Source organism: Felis catus, chromosome D2, assembly GCF_018350175.1.
Source record: "Felis catus isolate Fca126 chromosome D2, F.catus_Fca126_mat1.0, whole genome shotgun sequence".
Lineage (NCBI taxonomy): Eukaryota > Metazoa > Chordata > Mammalia > Carnivora > Felidae > Felis > Felis catus.
In genome coordinates this window covers 22,200,580-22,226,941 of record NC_058378.1, presented here as the reverse complement: position 1 = coordinate 22,226,941, position 26,362 = coordinate 22,200,580, and the positions used below count along the sequence as shown (strand labels likewise).

Here is a 26,362-nt window from a genome sequence, read left to right as displayed (position 1 = left end):
TTTTTTCCAAGGCCTTCTCTATTTTTATATTACCTAGTTGTAACAATCCATTTTGGGGTCTGGGCCCTCCAACAAAAGCCATGTTTCAACATACTTTCTCCTTTTGGCCTCCAGTGTGCCCCTTAAAATAATTGAAGTCTGTGGGTTTTAAATATGGACCTGCCTGATGCAACTTGATTACAATGACCAAGTTTGAATTTCAGCACAAATTCTATGTTTACAATATCAGAGTATGGTTGGATTTTTAACAATATATTTTAAAAGGTCTATTGGGGTTATCTATACCTGGTTAGCACTTTCCTTGAGTAGTATCTGCTTTTCCTTGTTGCTTATCTGCTCAACATAAGGGCTGCGGTTTCACTTAGCTAGCCCCTGAGAATGAGGGCTTGAGGGGAACAGCTAGGGGGAGAAAGGAGAGGTCACAGGACCATGCCACTGTTGTACCTGTGGAGATGCTGTTGGCAGAAGTGCACTTCCTGTACTCACTGCCCCTTACTTGATTCCCCCCTCAGAATTCAGCACTTGATTGCTCCAATCCCATAGGTCGGTAGGTGGCGCAGATGGCCCCTCCTCACTCTTCCCAGTGCCCTTGCAGTTTGCCTTGTAGCTGAGAGGTTGTCATTTCCCCCACCCATACTTACTAAAGAAGACTTTCCCCTTTCTGCCCCTCATTTTTTATTGTGGTAAAATGTATATAATGTAAAATTTGCCATCGTAACCACTTTTAAGTGACATCCATTATATTCACAATGTCATATAACTATCTCTATTATCTATTTCCAAAACTCTTGTATCAAGTGCCCTCCTTAATGCCCATCGCCCATTTAGCCCATCCCCCCTACCTACCTCTCCTCTAGCAACCCTCAGTTTGTTCTCTGTATTTAAGAGTCTCTCATGGTTTGCCTACTTCTCTGTTTTTATCTTGTTTTTCCTTCCCTTCCTCTATGTTCATCTGTTGTGTTTCTTAAATCTCACATAGGAATGAAATCATATGATATAATTCTTTCTCTGACTGACTTATTTCGCTTAGCATTATACACTGTAGTTCCATCCACATTGTTGCAAATGGCAAGATTTCATTCCTTTGATCGCTGAGTAGTATTCCACTGTGTGTGTGTGTGTGTGTGTGTGTGTGTGTGTGTGTGTGTGTGTATGGTATATATATATACACCACATCTATTTTATCAATTCATCAGTCTATGGACATTGGGCTCTTTCCATACTTTGGCTGTTGTCGATAGTGCTGCTATAAACATTGGGGTGCATGTGCCTCTTCAAATAAGCATTTTTGTAACCTTTGGAGAAATACCTCATAGTGCAATTGCTGGGTAATAGGTTAGTTCTATTTTTAGTTTTTTGAGGAACCTCCATACTATTTTCCAGAGCGGCTGCACCAGTTTGCATTCCCACCAACAGTGCAAAAGTGTTCCTCTTTCTCTGCATCCTCGCCAACATCCATAGTTGCCTGAGTTGTTAGTTTTAGCCATTGTGAGAGGTGTGAGATAGAATCTCATTGTGGTTTTGACTTGTATTTCCATGATGATGAGTGATGTTGAATATCTTTTCATGTGTCTATTGGCCATCTGGATGTCTTCTTTGGAATATTGTTTATTCATGTCTTCTGCCCATTTCTTCACTGCATTATTTTTTGGATGTTGAGTTTGATAAGTTCCTTATAGATTTTGGATACTAACCCTTTATTTGGTTTGTCATTTGCAAATATCTTCTCCCATTCCATCAGTTACCTTTTAGTTTTGTTGATCATTTCCTTTGCTGTGCAGAAGCTTTTTATCAGGCACACTTTAACTATAAAAGTTGCCCAGAAGACTCGGGCCTAGGCCCAGGTCTGTGACTCATAGCTTGTGTTCATTCCTTCCCACCAGGGCCCACGGCTTTGGCTTCCTGCAGTTATAGACTGTCAGAGTTGGAAAAGGGGGTCACTGAGATCATGTAATAATCCCTCTTCCTTTTATAGATGAGAAAGATGAGTTATGTGCCATGCCCAAGTTCACATCTCCAGCTAATGACTGAAATGAGGTCTCCAAACTCCGGCCCAGTATTTTTTATATTAAATTCATCTCTTTTCAGAGGATGTGTTTTAAATCTTATGGCACATTTATAAATGTTTCTAAAACTTTAAACTTCATTTGAGAATACAGATGTTTATATCCAGTAGAAGACTGAATTTACACATTACCTCTTTGAAATGATCAAATTAAGACTTTTTATTTTAATTTAAAACTTTATTGTTTAGATTAAAAACACTTAGAAGAGAATTCTTTTCTCCTGATATAGATTGTAAATACAAATTTTTAACTTTAAAAAGACTTAATAAAAATATGTATTTAGAGCCGGGGTTTGGATCAGTTTAAGAAGATGGAAGTTTTTGAAACTCAGAGTACTTTATATGTCTGAAAGGGTCACTCTAAATAAAGAAGAATAAAATAGTTGTTTAAGCTCTCTGAAAATTTCTATTTAGAGTTGACAGGTTAGTTTGGAATGCTCAGTTAAATTTGAATTTCAGATAAACAATAAATAATTTTTTCTAGTATAAATATGTGTATGTAATATCTGAGACTTAACCTAAAAAATTATTTGTTGTTTATCTGATATTCAAATTTAACTGGGAGTCCTGCATATTATTTGCTAAATCTGGCAACCTTATTCCTATTATATTTATAATTTTTGACAATCATATTATTTTTAAAAAGATTTTATTATATTTAGATCATCCACAGTTTAGGTACTAAGTGTTATGAAATGAATAGAACACATTTCTCTCTCAAGGAATTGAGATCAAACCCGAACAGATAACATTACTGTTGTGCTAAATGCAGCTATAAGGGCAAAGAAAAAGTGTACACAGCCAGCCCAGTGGTTCAGAGAAGACTTCCTTCCACATGAAATGGTACCTGGGCTCAAGTGGAATGGGTGAGGGAAAGTTAACCATGTGATGAGACATATAAAGGATGTTCCAGGCAGACGCAGTGGGCAGTAGTGAAAGCTAAGAGGCATGAATCAGCCCGGTGTGTGTACACTGAGGGTGAGAGAGAGGCAGAGTGGATAGACCATTAGGCATGGTCAGAGTTATGCTTCAGGAAGACCATCCTGGGGTGACCTGGAAGCATTTCAGGAGGACGGGATTGGTAGTAAGAAGGTCAGCATTGAGGCTACTGCAATAGTCCACCTCAGACATGATGAGTCAGGACCAGGGCTATGATCATTAAAGGAGAAGAAACAGACCAAATGTTCCAGAGATCAGAATCCCCAGTCCATGCTTGTTGGCTAGATGTGGACCTAGGAGATGATAACTAGATAAGTGTTTTCACCTCAGGACAACAGAACTAATTGTATATGTGGATAAAGAGCATACAATTGCTTTTAAAAAAAAAACCTTACCATGATAATTAATAGATGTATTAGTTTTCTTTTGGGTGATTATCTTTATTTTATATATGTGATTTTTATATATCTTGATATATATATATAAAATATACATATATCTTGATATATATATATGTGTGTGTGTGTATATATATATATATATATATATATATATATATATATATATAAAATCTTGATGTTATAAAATATTCCTTCCTCAAAATTCTCTATAGAAATTAGGGTCTAATTTATTTCTGTTGGTCGTTGATGTGGTGTCATCCACCTGCCATTTTGTTCCCCTCCAATAGTACCAATAAGCCTTCCATAAAAACCACAGAAGTTCGTGTAGGTTTGCATCCACTCTTTCTGCAGGATGTTGACCACCTCATAGGTGGCACTTCAATCTTTCACTTATATCTTTTTCTGGATCCATTGTTCAGCCAAGAAACAATGCATGCTCCAAAAAACGCATACTCTGACATCTATTTTTAAGTTCAAACTATTACATGAAACACCAACTCTGCACAGAATTCCCACGTTCCCTGGAAATAGGCTTACACTATTAAACTAGCCTGACAAACAGATCAGCTTCCATATGTGTTTTTACACCAGGGTTCAGATGTTGGCCTGGTTTATGACTTTTTCTCTAACCCTTAGGGCATTTGGTTTTCTCTGCTGGCCCCAGTAAAGTTGCTCTTTCTTAAACCACCTGAATCCTGGCCCGGTGATTCATTTTTCTCTGAGGTGCCTTCCATAACCTTTATGCCTAATATCTGTCTTCCAGGACCTACATTTCCCCTGGAAGTGAATGTTCTCTAGAAGTCTCTTTTAGGTCTCAGACTATTTCTTGCCCACTCACGTCTGGTCAGTTAATGCGATTGTTTTCTGTCTTCCGAATGCTGCAAATGTCCTGCATGAAATCTTCCTGCCTTTTCTAGGGACCTGACCTGCCTTCCTGCTTCTCAAAAATGTCCTCTCTATCACCATCCACTTCTCTTCACACTTCTCCCTGGATCTCAGCAGTCTATTGTCAGGGCTATTTTCTCTCAAGATCAATTTTTAGGTCAATTTTACTATTTCAGCACACATGCATACATGGTTTTGCATGTATGTTTTGGTGAGTTGTGACAAATAAGACCTAAATAACCACTAGTGAAATCAAGATATAGAGATAGAACATTACTATCTGATGAAACTTTTGAGAACCATAAAACGTGTTCTTTACTGTCCACATATTGCTGTTTTCTTGAACGTTGGAAACACGGATGGTGTGGCCGAGAAAATGAATCTTTAATTTTGTTTAATTTTTAAAATTTTAATGAGTTTAAATCATCACATACGGATCCTGTACCGAATGGCATAGCTCAGATATAGGACTCTCCCGTCACTCCCAAATTTCCCTCATTTCTCTTTGTAGTCCATCCTTCCCATCCCTACTCATCAAGCACCACTGATGTTGAACTTTCTTACTTAGAACTTTTCATAAATCAAATGATCTTGCTTGTCCTCTTTTATGCCTGGCTTTTTAAAACAGTTTTATTGACATATAATTCACAAATCACACCATATGCATATTGAAAATGTACAGTTCAATTGTTTTTACTATAATCATAGATATATGTGAGTCTGGCTTCTTTTGCTCAACATAATGTTTTTAAAATTCATCCATATATAATTGCATGTAACAGTAGTTCATTTTTATATATTTTCTATCTTAACAGAAACCAAAATGTAAATTACGATTACTATAGCCCATTTAATATATGTGTCTAGTATTTGGACGAGCAGGATTTCTGAGTCAGAAACTGTTGTACTCAGTGCTCCTCTTGCTCATGAAAATGTTTTCTGAGGTTTGGTTTTCTTTGCTGCCCTGGTAAAATATTAGAGCTCGTCTCACAACTTGTTTGGCTCACTCTCACAATAACAAAGGCCTCTGGCCACTCTGTCTCAAGAAAACTCTCATTTAGGAAATTAACAGGTTCATCTCAGTATGTTGATAATAATAGTAACAACAACAACAGCAACTTGGAACTTCATAGAAAGTTAAAGCCTTTTCTCTCCTTCCAGCTTGAGCCCGACTGGAAGCTTGTGGCAGGGGACAGGAATCCCTTTTTCACTTTTTCACTGAGTTTTTATCCTCCCTTCCCCACTAGCTCTTCCAGCTGCTGGCCACTCTGGGCTTGGAGCAGGTGGAGGGAGCAGAGGCAGGACAGATTGTTGATGTAATCTGGAGGTGGTTCCTCTGGCTGTTATGGAATTGAAAGTGTTTCCTCTTTGTGCTGTGTACAGCATTAAAGCTGCCTGTTTGCAGCTTTTAGGGGTCCCTTCTGAAAACGTTCGACTGTACTTCCCATGACACAGGCTGGCCTCTGATTTTTCTTCCCTCAGCCTTTGGGAATATTGGAGGCCCTCTTGAACTGGATTTTTGGTAGCTGCAGACAGACCATTTTCACCCCTGGGGCCCACAGCTGATCACAAGCAACACCTGGGCACATGGGCCCTGCAGCAGGTGCCGCAGGGAACTGTAGGCAGCTGCCAGTGCAGTCTGGTTCATTCTTTCTCCTGCCTGCTGCCTCCTGTCACTTGCGTGGAGATGCACGCAGCGTCTGGAACCCCAGACTTCCAAGGAACTCCCTGAGCTCTGCTCTCGCAGTCGTTGTGGGGGTGGGGGTGGGGGTTACTCAGAGCACACTGACATCTGGAGTGATTCCTGTCTAGTATGCAGCTGTCTCCTCTCAGCTTTTCTAACCTCTCACAGTCTGAGGTGAGCAGTAAACTGAGGTCACAAAACTGGCTTTCAGAGCCTGCCTTTGCAAATGCTGCTGAGACATCTAATAACTCGCTCTGCAAGGTAGACATGCTCGCCACCAGCTTTTTATGCCCTCAGCCAAGAGGGAGATTGAAGCGGTCTCATTGAACATCCTGTTAAACATGCATATGATTTTGGCAGCATTATACCATTGACCTTTCTTTTGTGGTGCATCCCATGTAGGAGAGAAAGGCATATTCATTTCAACCCTACCCACCTTCCAAAACCTGTTCCTTCACAGAGGCTTTCTTCCTTGATCTCGAAAGGACGTCTCCCCCGGATATCATAGCTGCTTTTTGTACCTCCTTTTCTGTTGGTAATTGCCTATAAGATCTTTTACGATAGTTATTTGTGGATATGTCTTGTGTTTGGTGAATTGCACTGAAGATCGATCATTATATAAATAGCTTTGTATGCTTCTGAGAAATACTCAGGATTTGTGTATTCCCGTTATGTGCTGGAGTCTACATCACTCGAGAGTGGGGAGCACATTCAACAGCTGTATTCGGGGAGGCTACAGTTCAGTGCCTACCTGCCCAGCAGGGGGTAGATTTGGGAATTTGCTGGCAACAGGATTGAACCTATTTAGCAGAACAGGACTCTTGTAGGCATGTTTTTACATGATGAACATACATGCTAAAATAAAATGTCATTGTTTTCTCATGCTGTAAGAATAATAGAAACCATCTTTTTCAAATTGCAAATGTTTTAAAAATTGGGGCAAAATAATAGTGCCTATATCGATGTCAGTGTTTCCTTTTGTCAATTTTATTATAAATTATATAACGCCTGAGAGTATATTTTAGTTTATTTATTAAATATCCGTAAAATACTCTTGCGTCATGCTGAATAAAACATTTCAAAACACTCTTTTATCTGAAGTAAACTTGCATTTCTTTTATACTTTTGCAGAAATATATACTTATTTCATTTTGTAGAGCCTCCTAGATTTCTCAAAAGTTAATGGGATATTTCCTGGTAAATGATATAATTTTGGAATGCAAGTGAGGGGTCAACACTTTCTTTTTGATTTTTATATTGTCTCCATAGAGAAGAGAAATTACTTAGTAACTGTGGTGGGAGCTAGATGAGAAACTTGTCAGTGTAATGAAGATTTTATCTATATCTTTTCAAAGTGTCCTCTGTAGGGCTTTACCTAAGGCACTTGGCATGGAAGTGTAACAGGTACGGACATAAAGCACCATGGTAGTCAGCATTTTCACTTATGGAGAACTCTTCACTTGTGTACTATGTGGCACAATATCAGAAGAGGAAATAGACTTCTTTTATGAACTCAATATCCTTTCTAGTAAATTGGTCAAAATGAAGCCATCCTTCAAGGTCATAAAAATTTAATGCGAAAGAAGTGGCTAAAATTTCTATAATCCCCTTTTATAAAAGGGTTTAAGATTAATACCATGGAAAGGAGATCATTATTTTGTACTTCACATTTGAGTTTTGTAAATTCAGATGTTACTATTCTACAAATTGGGGAGAAAGATGATTCATGAGTAGACTTAGGGATGATCCATATTTTTATTGATTCATTAATTCTTTCCATCTTTTATTGAGTCCCTATTATGTACAAGATATTGTGCTGGGTGGGCATGAAAGATAAATGAGGTATGGAATCTGCCCGCAAGTGGCTTTACAGAGAAATACTATATGCACATTAAAATAATCATAATCCTAAATAGAAAGTCTTGGTTGTCATTAGAAAGGTAAAATCAATGAGTTGAATGTTTGTTGCACATTTCTCTGTGAAAATAACGGACGGTACCAGTGCTCAGGGAGCTGTTATGGCTTAACCTCCGCAAAAGCTGGGTAGTAATGAGCAGCGAAGTTTTTAACACTTGCACAGTTTATCAACCTGGTGCTGCAATGATGTCTCCAAATACTTCCTACCTAGCAGCAGACGAAGAGTCGCCCTCCTCACATGCCTTCTCACCTGTTGTTTTTGACCTCTCTTCTCTCTTGGTTCTTCTGTGGTGCTTAGAAGCTTCTTAGAGATTCAAAAGTGGTTTCTCTTTAAGAAAAATTGTAGGACCCATTTAAATTGGACAGTACACAACTGAAATTAATTGTCCTGGCTCTCTAAGTATTTTTTTGATTTTTGTAATGTTTGTTTATTTTTGAGACACAGAGAGAGAGAGAGAGAGAGAGACAGACAGACAGACAGAGCATGAGCAGGGGAGGGGCAGAGAGAGAGACACACACAGAATCCGAAACAGGATCCAGGCTCCGAGCTGTCAGCACAGAGCCCTATACCGGGACTGTACTTACAAGCTGTGAGATCATGACCTGAGCCAAAGTCAGATGCTTAACCGACTGAGCCGCAGGCGCCCCTGTTAGTCTTTTTTAATCAAATATTAATTTTCAAAATCAAATATTACAAATATTAAGTCATCTCCATAAAAACCTTATGAGTAGTTTCTTCTATGCCTTCATTTCTCCATTTTAGAAGTGTGAAAACAGAAAGGTTAGGTCACTTGTCTGAGGCCATTCCCCTAGCAAGTGGTCACTCTGGGACTACCCTATGACATCTCTTTTTTTCTCTTCAGTTTTACTGAGATATAACTGACATATAACTTTGTTTAAGGTTTACAATGTAACGATTTGACATATGAGCATATGAAATGTTTACCACAGAAGTTCAGTCAACATCCATCACCTTGTATAGCTTAATAATTTCTTTTTTCTTGTGATGAGAACATTTATGACCTATTCTCTCAGCAACTTCCACTTCTGAATTCATTTGTGTTCAGACTTCCCAAGGTTGGAAAGGTTAGCACCCAGGTCCCCCACCCCCAACTGGGGCCCAGCTTTCTGCTACCCCTCCCAGGTGTTAGAGGCAGACTAGCTCCAAACTGGTCCCTCCTCCCTAAGACTGCTCTATCAGAAGGGTTCCTTTTGTGGTTGCTGTTCGTGACATTGTCCCATACACACACAGAAACCAGTAAGAAAACAGATTGTGTCCTTAATAGCCCAACGGCTTTATCCGGCCTAGAGAAGCTTAGTATTTCTCTGTTGAGGTTGCCATGACCAGAAAGTACAGTTACTGTTCACCACTTGTATTTGTCAGGTTGAAGCATACGTACCTTTGATCCCCAAACATAGCATAATTGTTTTCTCTTTTCCAGGTTAGAAAAGCAAAATAATCCGTGTAAGAAAATTCACAGGTGGAGGGTGATAACTGCTTTATCTTGTCTCTTCCCAACCCTGCAAGTTAGTGTAGCCTGATTGCTAAAACAGCCCCTAAATTTGACCCAGTAAAGGTTCACATCACAGACCAGTGTGGCTTGGTGGAGGGGCCGTGGAGTTATTTGGAGTCTAGACCCCACGTGGTTTGAAACTCCATCTCTACTGGGCCCTTGGAATCCTTCAATGGATCCTCGGAGAGGGGTCAACAGCCATTAGAAGGGAGGGACAGGAGAAGAAAGGGACAGGACAAGAGGGACAAAGACTGTGTGGGAGTCTTAAGGGCCAGGCTTTGAGGTGCCATATGTCACATCAGTGTGCATCCCTTTCCGACGTCCATGACATTGCTTCACCTGGCTGCAGGGAGACTGAGAACACAAGTCGAGATATGTGCCCAGCAAGAGAATGGAAATTGTGTGGAGAATAACTAGCCAGTGCCTGCTATACCAACTAAAGTTGGTTTTATTAAAACTTTCCTAATAAAGTTTTTTTTTTTGTTTTCCCCTTTCTGTCCTCCCTCCCTGCCTTCCTTCCAAGAAATACTTAGTGAGAACCTCCTTTTAAGTGTCAGACACTCTAAGCTCTATGGAATACAGCTGTGAACAAAATCAGACATTGCCCCTTCTGGTGGAGTTTGCAGCCTGGCACTGGGAAGTTTAGAGGTTAATCACATCGTGACACACACAAAATGGAAAGTTGTAGCCGTGCCTTGTCCTCTGAAGGGAGGCATGTGAAGCTATGAATCCTACAATGGAAGAAGCTTACTTTGTCAGGATGGCAGGAACATGAAACTGTAAGGTAGAGAGGCATCATCTAGGTGAAGAATGGAGACAGTGGGTAGGGGCAGGCCTGGAAGACGATGAAGCTGAAAGGGAGAAGGAGGCCACAGCACGTGGCCCATGATGAAAGGCTGGGGAGGGAAGCTTCTGTCTTGTGCATGCAGGTGCCATTCGCTAAGCAAAGAAACAGTGGTAGGTCAGTGGTGGGCATGCCTTGCATTTACCTTTGGACATGGTGGAGTGGGACGCTTCCAAGGGAAGATGTCGTATAGACGGTTGAATTTTGGATTTGGGGAGCTCAGAAGTGGAGTCTGGGACGAGTCATCTAGTGCAAGAGATAACTGAAGCTGTGGGTATGGATAGAGCGGGAAGAGGGGAAGGTCCCAGCTGGAGATCGAAGGACTCTGATGTTCAGTGGGAAAGCGGGCTGGGTCTGCGGAGTAGGGAGAAGAGCCAAACGCCTCTGCAACAGCTACTTCCTAAGCTTCAGTTTCAGATAAGTGAAAGAATGAATGAGAGGAAGAGGGAGGGAGAGAGGAGGGGGTGGAGGGAAGGAGAGAGGGAAGGAGGGGGAGAGGGATGGAAAGAGAGAAAGGACCAATGGCACATAAATCAGGCAAGGCCTTTCTATATTCATCTTTTGCTTAATCAGAAGAGTTGTTGTTTTTAACAGGTAGCACACAAGTGGGCCGATATTACCTACAGTGTGATACATGAGGGATGTGGCAATAAGTCCTTTCAGGAAGGTGCCGTGAATTCCGACTGATGAGAAAAGTGAAAATAATACTATGATTTTCTCTGGGTCTTTCCAGAACTGGAGGAGTTGCTGTTTGGAAAGTTTCGTAAACCAAAGTCTCAAGCAATGCAAAATGAGGCTGCATGGCTATAGTAGTGAAGAGAGTCTTAAAAAAAAAATCAAACTGAAACAAAAGGGGGTGGAGAAATCAGCTGCAAGTCTCACTGCAGCAGTAGCTATGTCTGATTTCAGAAAAAGGAATTTGAACCCAGCTGGCACTTGCAGTAAGGATTTTACTTTGCCTTCCTTCGTAGATATATTGACATCCCTGCCTGCTTAATGAGGACAACAGTGTCAGGCAAAAGCCACATAATAATAGCATTGCTTCATGCTTGTTTGTTTTCCGAACTCCTTACTGTTGCTAATTAGTTAATGTACCCAGTGTTATTAGCTGATGTCAGAAACACATCTGAGAAGTGGAGTCTACCCAGAAGGATCTCAGTTGGTGTAAAAGCCTGAGTGGGGGAAAATGGGAAGAAAGAGAAGAATCCCCAGCTAGAGGAGGATGCAGCGACTTCAGCCCCGGTGACTGACGCATTCTACTTGTGCACTGGGGGGAGGTGTCTCTCCAGACTGTACTTCATTCTCTCCAGTAGCATATAGGCAGATGCCTTCGTTCTTTTTCTGTCAGTCCTCCAGAGTCCTTCCTTGTCCGAGCGGCACAGCAGATTGCTAAGTGTAATGGCAAAGTTCAAAGTTGAGGGAGTGTTTCGTAGGAGGGGGAGTCTCTGATTCTATTGCCTTCTGCAGATTAATTCTAGAGAGGCTGGGAATAAAGTGAAAAAGCATCCTGCAGGGGGTGTGCTGGGAAATGAGTTGCCTGAACAGACGGTGATGGGGGCTAAGGGCAAAAAGCAACAAAAGTTATTGATTTTCCACTGTGCACATAGCAGTGGGGAGGGATGGGGGACGGTCGTAGGCGGTGGGCCTCTTGGACCAGTTCTTTACAGAGATAATAGCTAAGTGGCAGAGACAGGACAAATATGCTGGAAAAGGGCAAAGCAATACAGAACCACATTAAACAAGTGACCTCAAATATGCAGTCACAATATTTGTTAAGTCTCCAGAAGGTTCATCTCTGCTAGATTGTATCTCTGCCACTCAGGGGCCAAGGGAGCACTGGGAACATAATGACTCTCTAGACTCAATGTACTCAGTTTGTAACACAGGAGTCATAACATCTACCTTACATGATTTTGATGTAGATTCATTAGATAATTCATGTAAATCCTGGCACACGGTGAGTATTTCATACATATGGATGAATTTGTAAATAAAGGAATCAAATGGTTAACATAGTGTCTGGGACATAATAAATGCTCATTTAAGGGACCTATCGTTATTGTGGTATTATTTTGTAAGTCTTTAGGGAAAATGGAAGAAGTCTCTTCTCTGGTAACCTAATGTTTGGCTCTACCCTTCCAACTTTGCCCACTGACATACTGAGCAAGGGGATGGTTGGGTAATTTGTATCCTCACAATTCTGTAGAAAGGAATAAATTTGAATTATTAGCATTTTGCTGCCTCAGTTGCTTCAAGGTTTTGGAAAGAAGCCAAAGATAAGAGTGTAGAGGTGCCACCCACTCAATTTTCAGTGGGATTTTGGATACAAGGGACACACAGGTTGGCACCAGGGAGTAAATGAAATCATGCCGGTTAGAGAAATGGCCCAAGAGAAAGCGTGTGTTTAAACAATTTGTTTACTCAGGTGTGGAATGGGGGCGAGTAACTGGGACCTCCCTGTGATATAATAGAGTAGAAAACCTGGAGGGCCCTCAGTGAATTTCTATCTGAAAGTTGGCCCAGAAAATGCAGGAACAATCATGCATTTCCATTGACAGTGCAATCGTTTATAGATTTCCTGAACAAAAGTCTACCATGGTTGATTAATTTGGTTGAACAGCATTAAGCAGTTTGTTTTTCTTATTGCAATTCATCCAGGCCACCAGGTATAGTGGCAAAAATAGCAAATGAGAAAAAGCCAAGGTAGTAAAAAAAATTATTATCTGCTTTAAAACAGGTACAATGCTACATACTGTATAAGAGTTACCAAATTGAGGTGTCATAGTAACTCCATGGAGTATATAAAACACAGGTAAATCTGACTCTAAAATCAATCCTTTTCTATAACTTCTGTAATGAAAACACCTGGATTATCATCTAGGGATCAACAAACTGGCCCCTGCCTGTTTTTGTGAATAAAGTTTTATTGGAGCAAGGCCATGCCCATTTATTTACAAATTGTCTAACACCTGCTTTTATATTACAAAAAGCAAGGTACAATAATTGTGGCAGTGACTGTATGGCCCCAAATACTTGCTACATGGCCCTTTATGAAAAAGTCCCGTGGGGTGCCTGGGTGGCTCCGTCGGTTGAGCGTCTGACTTTGGCTCAGGTCATGATCTCACAGTTCGTGGCTTCGAGCCCCGCGTCGGGCTCTGTACTGACAGCTCGAAGCCTGGAGCCTGCTTTGGATTCTGTGTCTCCCTCTCTCTCTGCTCCTCCCCGACTCATGCTCTGTCTTTCTCTCAAAAATAAATAAACATTGAAAACGTCTCATGGCCCCTGGAACTATGAGTTTGTTTACTGCCCTGACACTTTGGGACAGGTTCCTTATGAGACAGTGTCTTCTGCTGTAAAACATGGTTGATGCCAGCCTTGTCTATATTTACAGAATTGTTGTGAGAAGGTAATCTCTTACATGTGAAAATCGTATAGAAACAAAAGTGGTCTACTCTGTAGTATAGTTTCCGTTTTTTCCTCCCATCATACTATTAAGGGAATTTTTTTTTTTTTTTTGGCTGTGTACATGGAGTGCTTTGTTCACCACAGAGTGATACATGCTAAGATGGGTTGGGCTTGGGCCAATGTCCCTATATGTACAGAACTGAATACAGCGGGTCTCTGAGAGGCAGTTTGATTTGCCTTGATGTGGAAAGGGAGATGGAGAATATGAAGATGGACATTACAACCAGGGATGTGTTCAGTCCTATGCTGGTAGTCACTTCCAGGCTGGGGTCGATCCCTGCCAGGCTTGGAGGGCCTTCTGTACCACATCTTCCCACTGGGCATCTGATATCTCCAGAGCCCAGGCAGGAACCCCTGGCACAGTCAGGCTTACTCCAGCCATTGTCCTTTTCACCAACTCCACATGTTCTGAAATCACAAAAAGCGGGAGAACAGAAACGATGGGACCAGCTCCACTCCCCCATTCTTTGAATTAACCCATAACCCTTGGGCTAGCAGTGTGGCCAAATCCATCTTGTTATTTCCAGGCAAGCCCACCTGCAACCCAAGTCCAGCACAGTAGCCTTTCACCTGGATTCTGAAGTCTGTAAAGTCTTAGATAACAAACCGTTGTTTTAGGAACGGGGTGTTCTGCTATGACTCCCCTTTACTGGCTCTACCCAGTCCCTTTCCTCCAACATTATTCCAAAATGAAAGCATGCTCCCTTTACCCAGGTCCTGTGGCTCCCTCCTCCTCTTCATCCTCGCCCTCTAATGGCAGGTCTGGCAAATGAAGCCCAGGGCCTGGGTCCGATCCTCAATATCAGCAACTACATCTTCTCCATCCCCCACCAGTGCCAGCACTGCCTCCTCTTGTTCAGGATCTTGGTTCAGGGGTTGGTAGGAGTAGCCAGCTGGGCCTGCCCCTGTTTTCTCCTGCTCTTCTTCAGGCTCCTCGCTGCTCCAATCCCCAGTGCCTTCCATAGGGCCCTGGTGTGGCCCTAATTCCTCAGTCTGATTGGGGAAGATACGCTGGGGGCCAGTGGTATCTCCCCCTAGGACTACTGCTGCCATCTGGTAGCGCCGCTCAGAGCCCTCGGCTGAACCCCAAGGGAATTTTCAAATATACAAAAAATTTGAAAGAAGTGCACAGTGAACGCCCATATGCCCATCACCTAGAGTCTATGATTAACATTTTTCTAGATTTGTTTTGTTACCTGTGTGTCTATCTACCAATCTCTCTATCCACCCAGTATTCCATCCTATTTTTTATGCATTTCAAAGTGAGGTGTGCACACCAGTTTAACTGGAGGTCAATGTGTGTCTACTTTTTTAAGGTAAAACATACATACTGTGGAATGCACAAAATTTAAGTGTATCATTTGATCAATTTTTACAAGTGACCCTTGTTGAGACATAAAACATTATGATCACCCCAGAAAATTCCCTCATGCCCCTTCTCACTTGTTCCCCACCTCACCCCACTTCCAGAGGCAACTGCTGCTCTGATCTTTTTCACTCAGCATATTGTTGTATTTGAGATTCAATGTTTTGTTATGTAGAACAGTGGTTGGTTGCTTTTTGTTGCTGAGAGATATTAATTGGATGAAGGCACCGGTTTATTTCTTCATTCTTCTGTTGATCCACACCTAGGTGGTCTCTGCTTTTGGTTATTATGAATAAATCTGTGCACATTCTTGTACCAATTCTTTCATGAACATATGCTTTCTTATTTTTTTGTGTAAACTTCTGGGAGTGAGATTGTTGAGTTGTAGTGTGGTTTTATAAAGAACTGCCAAAGTAGCTGTAGAATTTCACCCACCCCCTCTATCCCCCAATAATGTGTTAGAGTTCTGGCTGTTTCACATTCTTGCCACCATTTGATTTGTGTCTGTCTTCTTAACTTTACCCTTTCCAGTATGTGGTTAGTGGTATCTCATGGTGGATTTAATTTGTGTTGCTCTGATAACTAATAATGCTTAATAAGTACCCTTTTATGTATTGGCCATTTGTAAGTATCTGGTAAAGTTGAGTTACTTCTAGTGTATAGTATGAAATGGGAATAGAGGGTTCATTATTCTCCTTACGGGCATGCTGTTGTCCTGTACAACTTGTTCAAAAGACTTTGTTCTCCCAATTGAATTGCTCTGTACCTTTATTATAAATAAATTAAAGATTTAAGTATAGGTCTATTTCTGTTCCATTGATCTATTTGTCTACCTTAACACCAGTACCAGTACTCTCTCGATTATTGTGGTTTTATAATAAATCTTAAATTCAGGTAGTGTAAGTCTTCCAACTTTGTTTTTATTTTTCAAGATTGCTTTGGATATTCTAGATCCTTTTTATCTATTACAAATTTTTGAATAAGCTTGTCATTTAAAAAGAAACTGAAAAAGTTATGATGGGGAATTCATTGAATCTGTAGATCTGAAGAAAATGGGTATTTTAACAATGTTGGGACTTCCAATCCATGAATGTGGTATATCTCTACATTTGTCTAGATCTTTAATTTCTTTCAGCATTATTTAACGTAAAAATGTGAACATCTTGCATGTTTTTCATTAAATTTATTCCTGAGTGGGGGTGCCTGGCTGGTTCATTCAGAGGAATGTGCCATTCTTGATCTTGGGGTTGTGAGTTCATGCCCCATGTTGGGCATAGAGATTACTTTTAAAAAATATTCCTAAGTATTTAGTGGTTGTTGGTGCTTTTAAAAGTAGAATTTTTCTTTTTTCTTTCTTTCTTTCTTTCGTTCTTTCGTTCTTTCTTTTTTCTGAATTTCATTTTCCACGTGTTTGCAGCCAGCATATAAAATAGAGTTGCTATTTGTAGATCTAATTGTATCCTAAAACCAAGCTAAAGTCACTTATTAGTTCTAGGAGTTGTTTTGTAAATGCCTTAGGGTCTTTCTATGTAAACAATTATGTCATCTATGAAAAGAGTCCGTTTTACTCTTCCTTTCCAGTCTTTATGACTTTATTGCTTTTCTTTAACTTTTTACACTGGCTAAGATCTCCTGTACAGTGTTAAATAGAAGTAGTGGAAAGGACAGGCTTACCTTGTTCTTACTCTTAGTACAAAAGCATTCAAGAGTTTACCATTATGTATAATAATAGCTTTTGTAACTTTTTCATAGACTTTTTTTTTATCAAATTGAGAAAATTTTCTTAATGACATAAGGAGATTCAATTTTGTCAAATGGATCATATGATTTTTTTCTTTATTAACTTTTTGATGCATTGCCTTTATTGACTTTTATGAAGATTAATTCAAGTTTGTATTTTTGGAGTAAACCTATTTGTTGCTCAATTTGATTTTGCAAATATTTTCCAAAGTGTTTTTGCATATATCTTGATGAGAGAGATAATTTTGTGTTATTTGTTGTTAATATCTTTGTTAGATTTTGGTATTAAGATTATTCTGACCTCATTAAATGAGTTGAAGTGTCTCTACCTCCTCTATTTCCTGAAAGACTGGAATATCTGAAGTATAATAGATGTATAGTGTTACATTGGTTTCAGGAGTACAACATAGTGATTGAAGAAGTCTGTACATTATTCTGTGCTCATCACAAATGTAGCTACCATCTTTCACCATACAATGCTATTACAATACCATTTACTATATAACCTATACTGTACCTTTTGTCCCTGTGACTTATTCATTCCATAACTGAAAGCCTGTATCTCCCATTCCCCTTCACCCATTTTGCCCAGAGCCCGACTCCCTTCTTCTATGGCAATCATCAATTCTCTGTTTTTATGGATCTGTATCTGCTTTTTTGTGTATTTGTTTATTCACTTGTTTTATTTCTTAGATTTCACATATAAGTGAAGTCATATGGTATTTGTCTTTCCCTCTCTGGCTTATTTCACTTTGCATAATATCTTAGAGGTATATGTGTGTGTTTGTGTATGTGTGCATATCTCACATCTTAATTCATTCATCTATTGATGGACACTTGAATTGCTTCCGTATCTTGGCTGTTGTAAATAATGCTGCAATAAACATAAGGGTGCATATGTTTTTAAATTAGTATTTTCATATTATTTGAGTAAATACCCAGTAGTGAAATTACTGGATCATATGGTAGTTCTATTTTTAATTTTTTGAGGAACCGCATACCGTTTTCCACAGTGGCTGCAACAACTTATATTCCCACAGTGTGCAAGGGCTCCTTTTTCTCCACATCCTTGCCAGCACTTGTTATTTCTTGTCTTTTTGATTCTAGCCATTCTGACAGGGATAGGGTGATGTCTCATAGTATTTTTGATTTGCATTTCTTTGATGGTTAGTGATATTGAACATCTTTTCATGTATCTGTTGGGCATCTTTATGTCTTTGGAAAAATGTCCATTCAAGTCCTCTGTTCATTTTTTAATTGGATTATTTTGTTTCTTTGGTGTTGAGTTGTACAAGTTCTTTATATATTTTGGATATTAACTCCTTAGTGGATATATCATTTGTGAATATCATCGACAATTCTCTAGGTTGCCTTTTCATTTTATTGATGGTTTCCTTCACTGTGCTAAAGGCTTTTATTTTGATGTAGTCCCAATAATTTATTTTTGCTTTTGTTTCCCTTGCCTGAGGAGACCTATCTAGAAAAATGCTGCTAAGGCCAGTGTCAAAGAGATTCCTACCTATGTTTTCTTCTGGGAGTTCTATGGCTTCATGTCTTGAATCTACCTTGAGTTTTTTTTTTATATGGTGTAAGAAAGTGGTCCAATTTCATTCCTTTACATGTAGTTGTCCAGTTTTCCCAGTACCACTTATTGAAGAGACTATCTTTTCCCCGTAAGTATTCTTGCCTCCTTTGTCATAGGTTAATTGACCATATAAGCATGGATTTATTTCTGGGCTCTCTGTCCCATTGATCATCATATCTGTTTTTATGCCAGTACCATGCTGTTTTGATTACTACAGCTTTGTAGTATATCTTGAAATCTGGAATTGTGATATCTCCAGCTTTGATCTTCTTTCTCAAGATTGCTTTGGCTATTGGAGGTCTTCTGTGGTTCCATACAAATTTTAGGATTATTTGTTCTAGTTCTGTGAAAAATGCTGTTGGTATTTTGATAGAGAGTGCATCAAATTTGCACTTTGCTTTGGGTAGGATGGACATTTTAACAATACTAATTCTTCCAATACATGAGCATGGAATATCTTCCCATTTGTTTGTGTCCGATTCAATTTCTTTCATCAATGTTTTATAGTTTTCAGAGTATAGGTCTTTTACCTCTTTGGTTAAGTTTATTCCTAGGTATTTTATTCTTTTTGGTGCAGTTGTAAATGGAATTGTTCTTTTAATTTCTTTTTCCACCACTTCATTATTAGTGTATAGAAATGCAACCAATTTCTGTGTATTAATCTTGTGTCCTTCAACTTTACTGAATTCACTTATTATTTCTAATTCTTCTTTGGGTAAGTCCTTAGGGTTTGCTATGTATAATATCACATCACCTGCAACTAGTGACAGTTTAACTTCTTAATCAATTTGGATTGCTCTTTCATTCTTTCTTCTTTTCTTTCTTTCTTTCTTTCTTTCTTTCTTTCTTTCTTTCTTCCTTTCTCTTTCTTTCTTTCTTTCTTTCTTTCTTTCTTTCTTTCTTTCTTTCTTTCTTTCTTTCTTTCTTTCTTTCTTCCTTCCTTCCTTCCTTCCTTCCTTCCTTCCTTCCTTCTTTCTTTCTTTCTTTCTTTCTTTCTTTCTTTCTTTCTTTTCTTTTTTTCTTTCTTATTACTATGCTACAACTTCCAGTACTATGTTGAATAAAAGTGGTGAGAGTGGACATCCTTGTCTTGTTCCTGATCTTAGAGGGGAAAGCTCTCAGTTTTTCCCCATTGAGTATAATGTCAGCTCTGAGTTTTTCATATATGCCCTTTATTGTATTGAGGTATGTTTCCTCTGAACCCACTTTGTTGAGACTTTTTGTCATGAATGGATGTTGAATTTTTTCAGATGCTTTTTCTGCATTTATTGAGATGATCATGATTTTTAACCTTCATTTTGTTGATGTGGTGTTTCATGTTGATCTGTGAATATTGAACCGGCTTTATATCCCTGAAATAAATCCCATTTGGTTATGGTGAATAATCTTTTCAATGTGTTGTTTAATGCAATTTGTTTATATTTTATTGAGGCCTTTAGTTTTCTTTCTTTTTTGTGTGGTGTCTTTTGTTTGTTTTGGGTATCAGGGTACTACTGGCCTCGTAAAATGTATTTGAAAGCTTTCCTTGTTCTTCTATTTCTCAGAACACTTTGAGAAGAATAGGTATAAACTCTTCTTTAAATATTTGGTAGAATTCACTTGTGAATCCATTTGGTCCTAGGCTTTTGTTTGTTGAGAGTTTTTTGATTTATCACTCAATTTTGTTAGTTATTGGTCTGTTTGGCTTTTCTAGAGTTGGTGTAATATTGATATTTCTTACCTAGGAATTTAATTAAACTCATCAGTGAAACCATATGAGTGTGGAGTTTCTCTCGTGAGATGATATTACATGATTTCAATGTCTTTAAAAAAATTTTTAATGTTTATTTTTGACAGAGAGAGAGAGAGAGAGAGAGAGCAGGGGAGGGGCAGAGAGAGAGAAGGAGACACAGAATCCGAAGCAGGTTCCATGCTCTGAGCTGTCAGCACAGAGCCCGACATGGGGCTAGAACTCACAGACTGCGAGATCATGATCTGAGCCGAAGCCGGACGCTCAACCGACTGAGCCACCCAGGCACCCTGATTTCAATTTCTTTTAGAAAAAATAGCCTCTCAAATTTTCCTGTTCAGTTTTTGTCAGTTTTAGTAAGTTGTAATTTTATTGAGGAATTTGTCCATTTCATTTAAATTTTGAATTTATTGGCATAAAGTTACTCATAATATTCACTTATCTTTTTAACATCTAGTCCCTAGTAATTATTTATAGTATTGTAAATTGTGTTCTTTGACTTTTTTAGTACCAATTACTTGTAATGCATAACAAGCCACCCCAAAATTAGTAAATTAAAATAATAATCATTTATTTATCTGTGAGTAGGCCATTTGGGCTGGGATTACCTAAGAAGTTCTTAGAGTCCAGGCAGGTTCACATGGGGGTCTTTGCCAGTCTGCTCGGAGGCTCTGCTAAGCCAGAGTTGTTATATAGTGGCTCTGCAGTGTTCTTAGACAGAATGAAAATGTGCAAATTCTCTTGAAGCCTAGTCTTGTTTTATGACAGAATTGCTTTTTATCCATATTTTTTTGATCAAAGTAAGTCACAAGAAGAACCCAGATTTACAAGTTTGAAAAATGGACTTCATCACCAATTCCAAATGACTGTGGTTGTGGGGCAGGGGAGAATTAGTACCATTTTTGCAATCTATCACATATGTACTATTATGGAGAAATTGTCATAAATTTGGCAATTTTGTGCAAATAGTCTTATCAGTATCATGATACAGCAGTCTTCGTGCTGTATCTTTCTGGAATTTACATAACATTGAGTTCTTTGGTGTTTAATCAAAAGCAACTCCTTTTCTCCCGTTAATACTTAGGAAAATTTTGATTGTTTATATGTTTTTGTTTTATAAGTAATTGTGTATTTTGGTTACTTGCACAATCCCAAACCAATAGAGTTTCAAGCTATGTTTTGGTCCATAATACTTTAAGAATTGAAAATGTGGCACTGATGAAAATTATCATGGATATGTTGATTTGGGGCTTAAAAATAGGTTGAGTCTTCGATGTTGTAGATAAACTATAGGTAATATGAAAGGTAATTAAGTACCTTATCATAGGTAAGATATTTCTCTAGGTTTCTCATCTTGTCTGTCAGTAGAGCAATTGTTGGACACAGAAAATGTAAGTGGAGTTGGGCATGTGATAATGGAAATGCAGTTTAATTCTACCAATCTGCAAGTATATATTTATGCCTCGCTGTTAAGTCATATTTGTTTCACCTTTTTGGAAATGTACCTCTGGACATTTATCCAACATTACTTATGAGTGTGTGAACTCATCTGGTGAAAAGAGTGGTCATTTTTAGCATTGATTCTCTCATGGGGAAATTGGAGGTGACCTAAATGTCTAACGGAAGGGGGCTGATTTTTTTTTAATATGACAGATTCATCACATGAAATAGTATACAACCATTTAAAAGTTATAGAGGAATATTTAGTGACCTGTATGGATGTTCATTATATATAGTTGGTACATAATATATATTTAAAAGCAGATTGTGAAGCTACTTGTGGTATTCTACTTTTGGTAAGATACTTACATGTAAATACTTGCATGCACAAAAAAGGCTTAAAAGGATATATAACAAAAATGTTAATGGTGGTTATTTCTGAATGATGGCAATATGATTATTTTTCCAGTTTTACTTAAGATAGAATTGACAGCATTGTAGTAGTTCTAGGTGCACAACATGATGATCAGATAAATGTATATATTACAAAATAATTACTACTGTAAGTTTATTGAACACCCATCACCTACAAACTTTTTTCTTGTGTTGAGAACTTTTAAGGTCTACTCTCTTAGCAAGTTTCAAATATATGATACACTACTGTTAACTTTACTCACCATGCCATACATTATATTCCCAGAACTTATTTATCTTATAACTGGAAGTTTGTACCTTTTGACCACCTTCACCCACCTCCTCTTTGTATCTATGAGTTTAGTGTTTTTAGATTCTATATATAAGTAAGATCATACAGTATTTGTCTTTCTCCATCTGACTCATTTCACTTAGCATAATGCCCTCAAGGTCCATTCATGCTGTCACAAATGGCAGAATTATCTTCCTTATTGTGGCTGACTAATATTCCTCTGTATGTGTGTGCATGTGGGGGGCGTGTGTAGGTGGGTAGGTGTGTGTGTAAGATTTTTTTTTTATTCACTTGTTTGTCCATAGACACTTAGACTGTTTCCATGTTTTGACTATTGTAAATAAAACATGGGACATAGATACCTTTTCAAGATAGTGATTTTGTTTCCTTCAGATACATACCCAGAAATGGAATTGGTGACTCATTTGGTAATTCTGTTTTCAGTGTTTGTTGTTGTTTGTTGTTTTGCTGTTGTTGTCAAGTGTATTCTTAATCCCCTTTATCTGTTTTACCCATCAACTCCTGCCCCTCTTCCCTCTGACAACCACCTGTTCTCTGTACTTATGGGTCTATATTTGCTATTGTTTGTTTGCTCATTTGCTGTTTTTTTTAAGATTCCACATATAAGTGAAATTATAGCATGTGCCTTTGTCTGATTTATCTCACTTACCATAATACCCTCTAGGTCCATCCATGTTGTCACAAATGCCAAGGTCTTATTCTTGTTTATGACTAATATTTCACTGTGTGTGTGTGTGTGTGTGTATGTGTGTGTACATACACATACATACATATATCACATCTTCTTTATCCGTTCATCTCCCAGTGGGCACGTAGGTTGCTTCCTTATTTTGGCAATTATAAATAATGCTGTAGTAAATATAGGGGTGTGCATATCTTTTTGAATTAGTGTTTTAGTTTTCTTTGGGTAAATATCCAGTAGTGGAATCCTTGGATCATATGGTAATTCTATTTTTAATTTTTTGAGGAACCTCCATACTGTTTTTACTGCACCAATTTACATTCCCACCAACGATGCACAAGGATTCCTTTTTCTTCCACATCCTCGCCAACACTTGCTATTTCTTGTCTTTTTGAATAGCCATTCTAACAGATATAAGGTAATGCAATATGATTTTCCTGTTTTTAATCCACAATTTAAAATTTTTAGCATATATGTTGAAGACATGAAAAATAAATAAAAATGACTTTTAAAAGCCTTACACAGCCACAACTTACAGAATTATTTGCATTTTTAAATTGCTACACTCTATGTAATAAGATCTATGGAGCTTTATAAAATCTCTAGAGTTACCTAAAGCTTGAGATGATCTACTTATACAAAAGACGGATTTTATTATCATCCTAGTAGAACATGGCATCATGAAATATAGTAGTTTCCTTAGGATTTTTGCTTTTGCTGTTAACATTCACAAGAACTCATAAAGATGGGGGAAATTCTTTTCTTATAAGCATCATGTTTTTATTTGAAAACATCACCGTTATTAAAATGACTTACAGACATTTTGGTTGGAAGCAGAATCAGCATTCTTATTCCTTTCTTATAAGTCAAATATTCATGGCTTCCTGAGTCTTTTTTTTTTTAATTTTTTTTTCAACGTTTATTTATTTTTGGGACAGAGAGAGACAGAGCATGAACGGGGGAAGGGCAGAGAGAGAGGGAGACACAGAATCGGAAACAGGCTCCAGGCTCTGAGCCATCAGCCCAGAGCCCGACGCGGGGCTCGAACTCACGGACCGCGAGATCGTGACCTGGCTGAAGTCGGACGCTTAACCGACTGCGCCACCCAGGCGCCCCTGCTTCCTGAGTCTTTAAAAGAATCAGTTGGCTGGAAAATCATAGTTGAAAATGGCATATATATTGGATCTGTGTTAAACTACTTGCCATAATTCTGTGCTTTTCTTTCCAGTCTAACTGATCAGCTCCCTGACATGGTAAAACACATTACATGTCTGTGGTAAAGTGGTATTTCTATTTAGTAAACCCTACTATCACCACTTATGGAATATAGACTTCAGCTAAATGTTACTAGATTTTAGTATCATGTCTGTGAAAAAAAATCTCCATATTGAAGATTTTGGTGTATATTTTATTTTCATTGACTGGACTATTGAGGCCAATTTCCATCCAGGAAATAGTTAATGCAGTGTGCAATCTGTATGCACAAGCATGTCTACAAGGGGTTATTGAAATTTTGTGGGACCCAAATTAAATTAGATTTAAATTAAGTAGATGCTGGAGAGAATTTTTAAAGTAAGGCAAAGTGTTATGAAATCACCACCTCTGCAGGATAGACCATGGATCGAATATTTTATTGATATATTTTATTGGGTATGCTGCAGGAAGGTACAGAACACGTCTGGGTGTGTAGAATTGAACACATGGTTTCTCAGGTGGGAGGAAACACTGAGGAAGATTCTCCACATCTCCGGATCTGTAGCGGCTCTGTCCCTGCAGCACTGTTGTATAGGCAGCTTTTTTCCATGTCAACACCTGCTCATTAGGAAATGGACCAACACTCCCCAAGAGCTCTCAGATGGCCTCAGTTTTGTATCCCTGCCAACCCGCACTAGAATTTAATAACAACCGTGAGGTGAAACTTGGGCCTTTCCTCATTGCTAATCCCCCAAACCATCTGGCCTTTCCCTTTCTCTGATTAACGGTAGAGTGTATGTGTTGGGGTGAGGGAGGAGGTTGGAGACAGAAGAAGAGGAATAAACCTATCTTATGTTTCTTAAAGGACAATCCACTCTCCATCAGAGCAGATAGAGGTCCTTGGAGATCATAGCCCTAAGCGCATTCTTCCATTGCGTCCACATCTTTGCCAGCTAGTTGTTTGAAAATCGTACCATTCATTTACTATTGACAAACGTCCAAGTTTAGTTCTTGTAATGAAATAATGCCGAAAAGAAGCCTGTAAGTCTGTAATCATGATTCTGATATTAAAACACAAGGTTATGCATGTTCTCTTTCATTTTCTATTAGTTTTAGTAGAGTATTAGAAATACAGGAGATACTCCATAAATATTTGTTTATTCCAGTGCTTTGCTCTACAAAGGATTTGAAGTCACTTAACAGGAAATATTTAGAATATGATAGCAAATTACAAATAAAACATTGGAACTTTGTAGGGGAAGAAATAGAATGCAGAAGTGAACCACATGGCCAGTGTATTGCATAGAGAACATCGTGGTTTGGGTCCTGTTGAAGGCTCACTCCAGGGCAAATGCTCCTCAAATAGAACTATGTATGGGATCAGTTGTTCTACTTCAAATTGCTCTCTTCCTCATACTACCGAACACTTGTTGAGTTTGGGTGTCATAAATACATGTGTCGGATCATGCTACTTCATAAGGGAAGTGTCCAACAAATATATTTCAGTGAGTGAGTTAATAAAGAACTTTGACTTGTCTGTACCTAGGATAGAAAACACCCATAGTAATGTCTTTCCATGACTCAAATGACAGTTACTATGTTCAAATACAAAGGGTAGATTCTTTTGCAAATATACACACAGTCACACTATGTATGTATATACATGTGTATACACATAAACATCCCAAGCATCCGTTTTGGACACTAGTGTTCATTCACTCTATTTTTCAGAAACCCTCAGAACAGTATGTCGCAAGCGATATGATGCCTTGGAAGAGGGGTCAGCAAACTGTGGACCTTGGGCCAAATCCGACCTTGTTTTTGAATTGCCTACAAGCTAATCGTATTTACATTTTTAAATGGTTGAAAACAAATCAAAAGAAGAATAATACTTGATGACACGTGAAAATTATGTGAAATTCCAATTGCAGTATCCATAAATAAAGTTTCATTGGATCCTAGCCACATTCACTGGTTTATATGTGGTCTCTGGCTGCTTTTTGCATTGCAGCGACAAAGCTGAGTAACTACAACGGAGACTATCTGGCCTACAGAGCCCAAAATACTTACTATCTGGCCTTTAACAAAAATGTTTGCTGACCCTTACCTTAGAAAATACAAAAAAATGAATAGGGTGAAATCTGCCTGAATCAAGCCACACTTCATAGTATTTGGAAAGATACAC

At 38.7% G+C, this 26,362-nt stretch overlaps 1 protein-coding gene and 1 pseudogene across 4 annotated transcripts in view; one reads left to right on the top strand and one right to left on the bottom strand.

Annotated features, from left to right (window-relative positions):
- The window catches only part of ANK3 (ankyrin 3), a 682,576-nt gene that overhangs the window by 312,422 nt on the left and 343,792 nt on the right, over positions 1-26,362 (top strand). The window lies entirely within an intron of this gene.
- Positions 13,968-14,767, bottom strand: LOC101101340 (annotated as a pseudogene).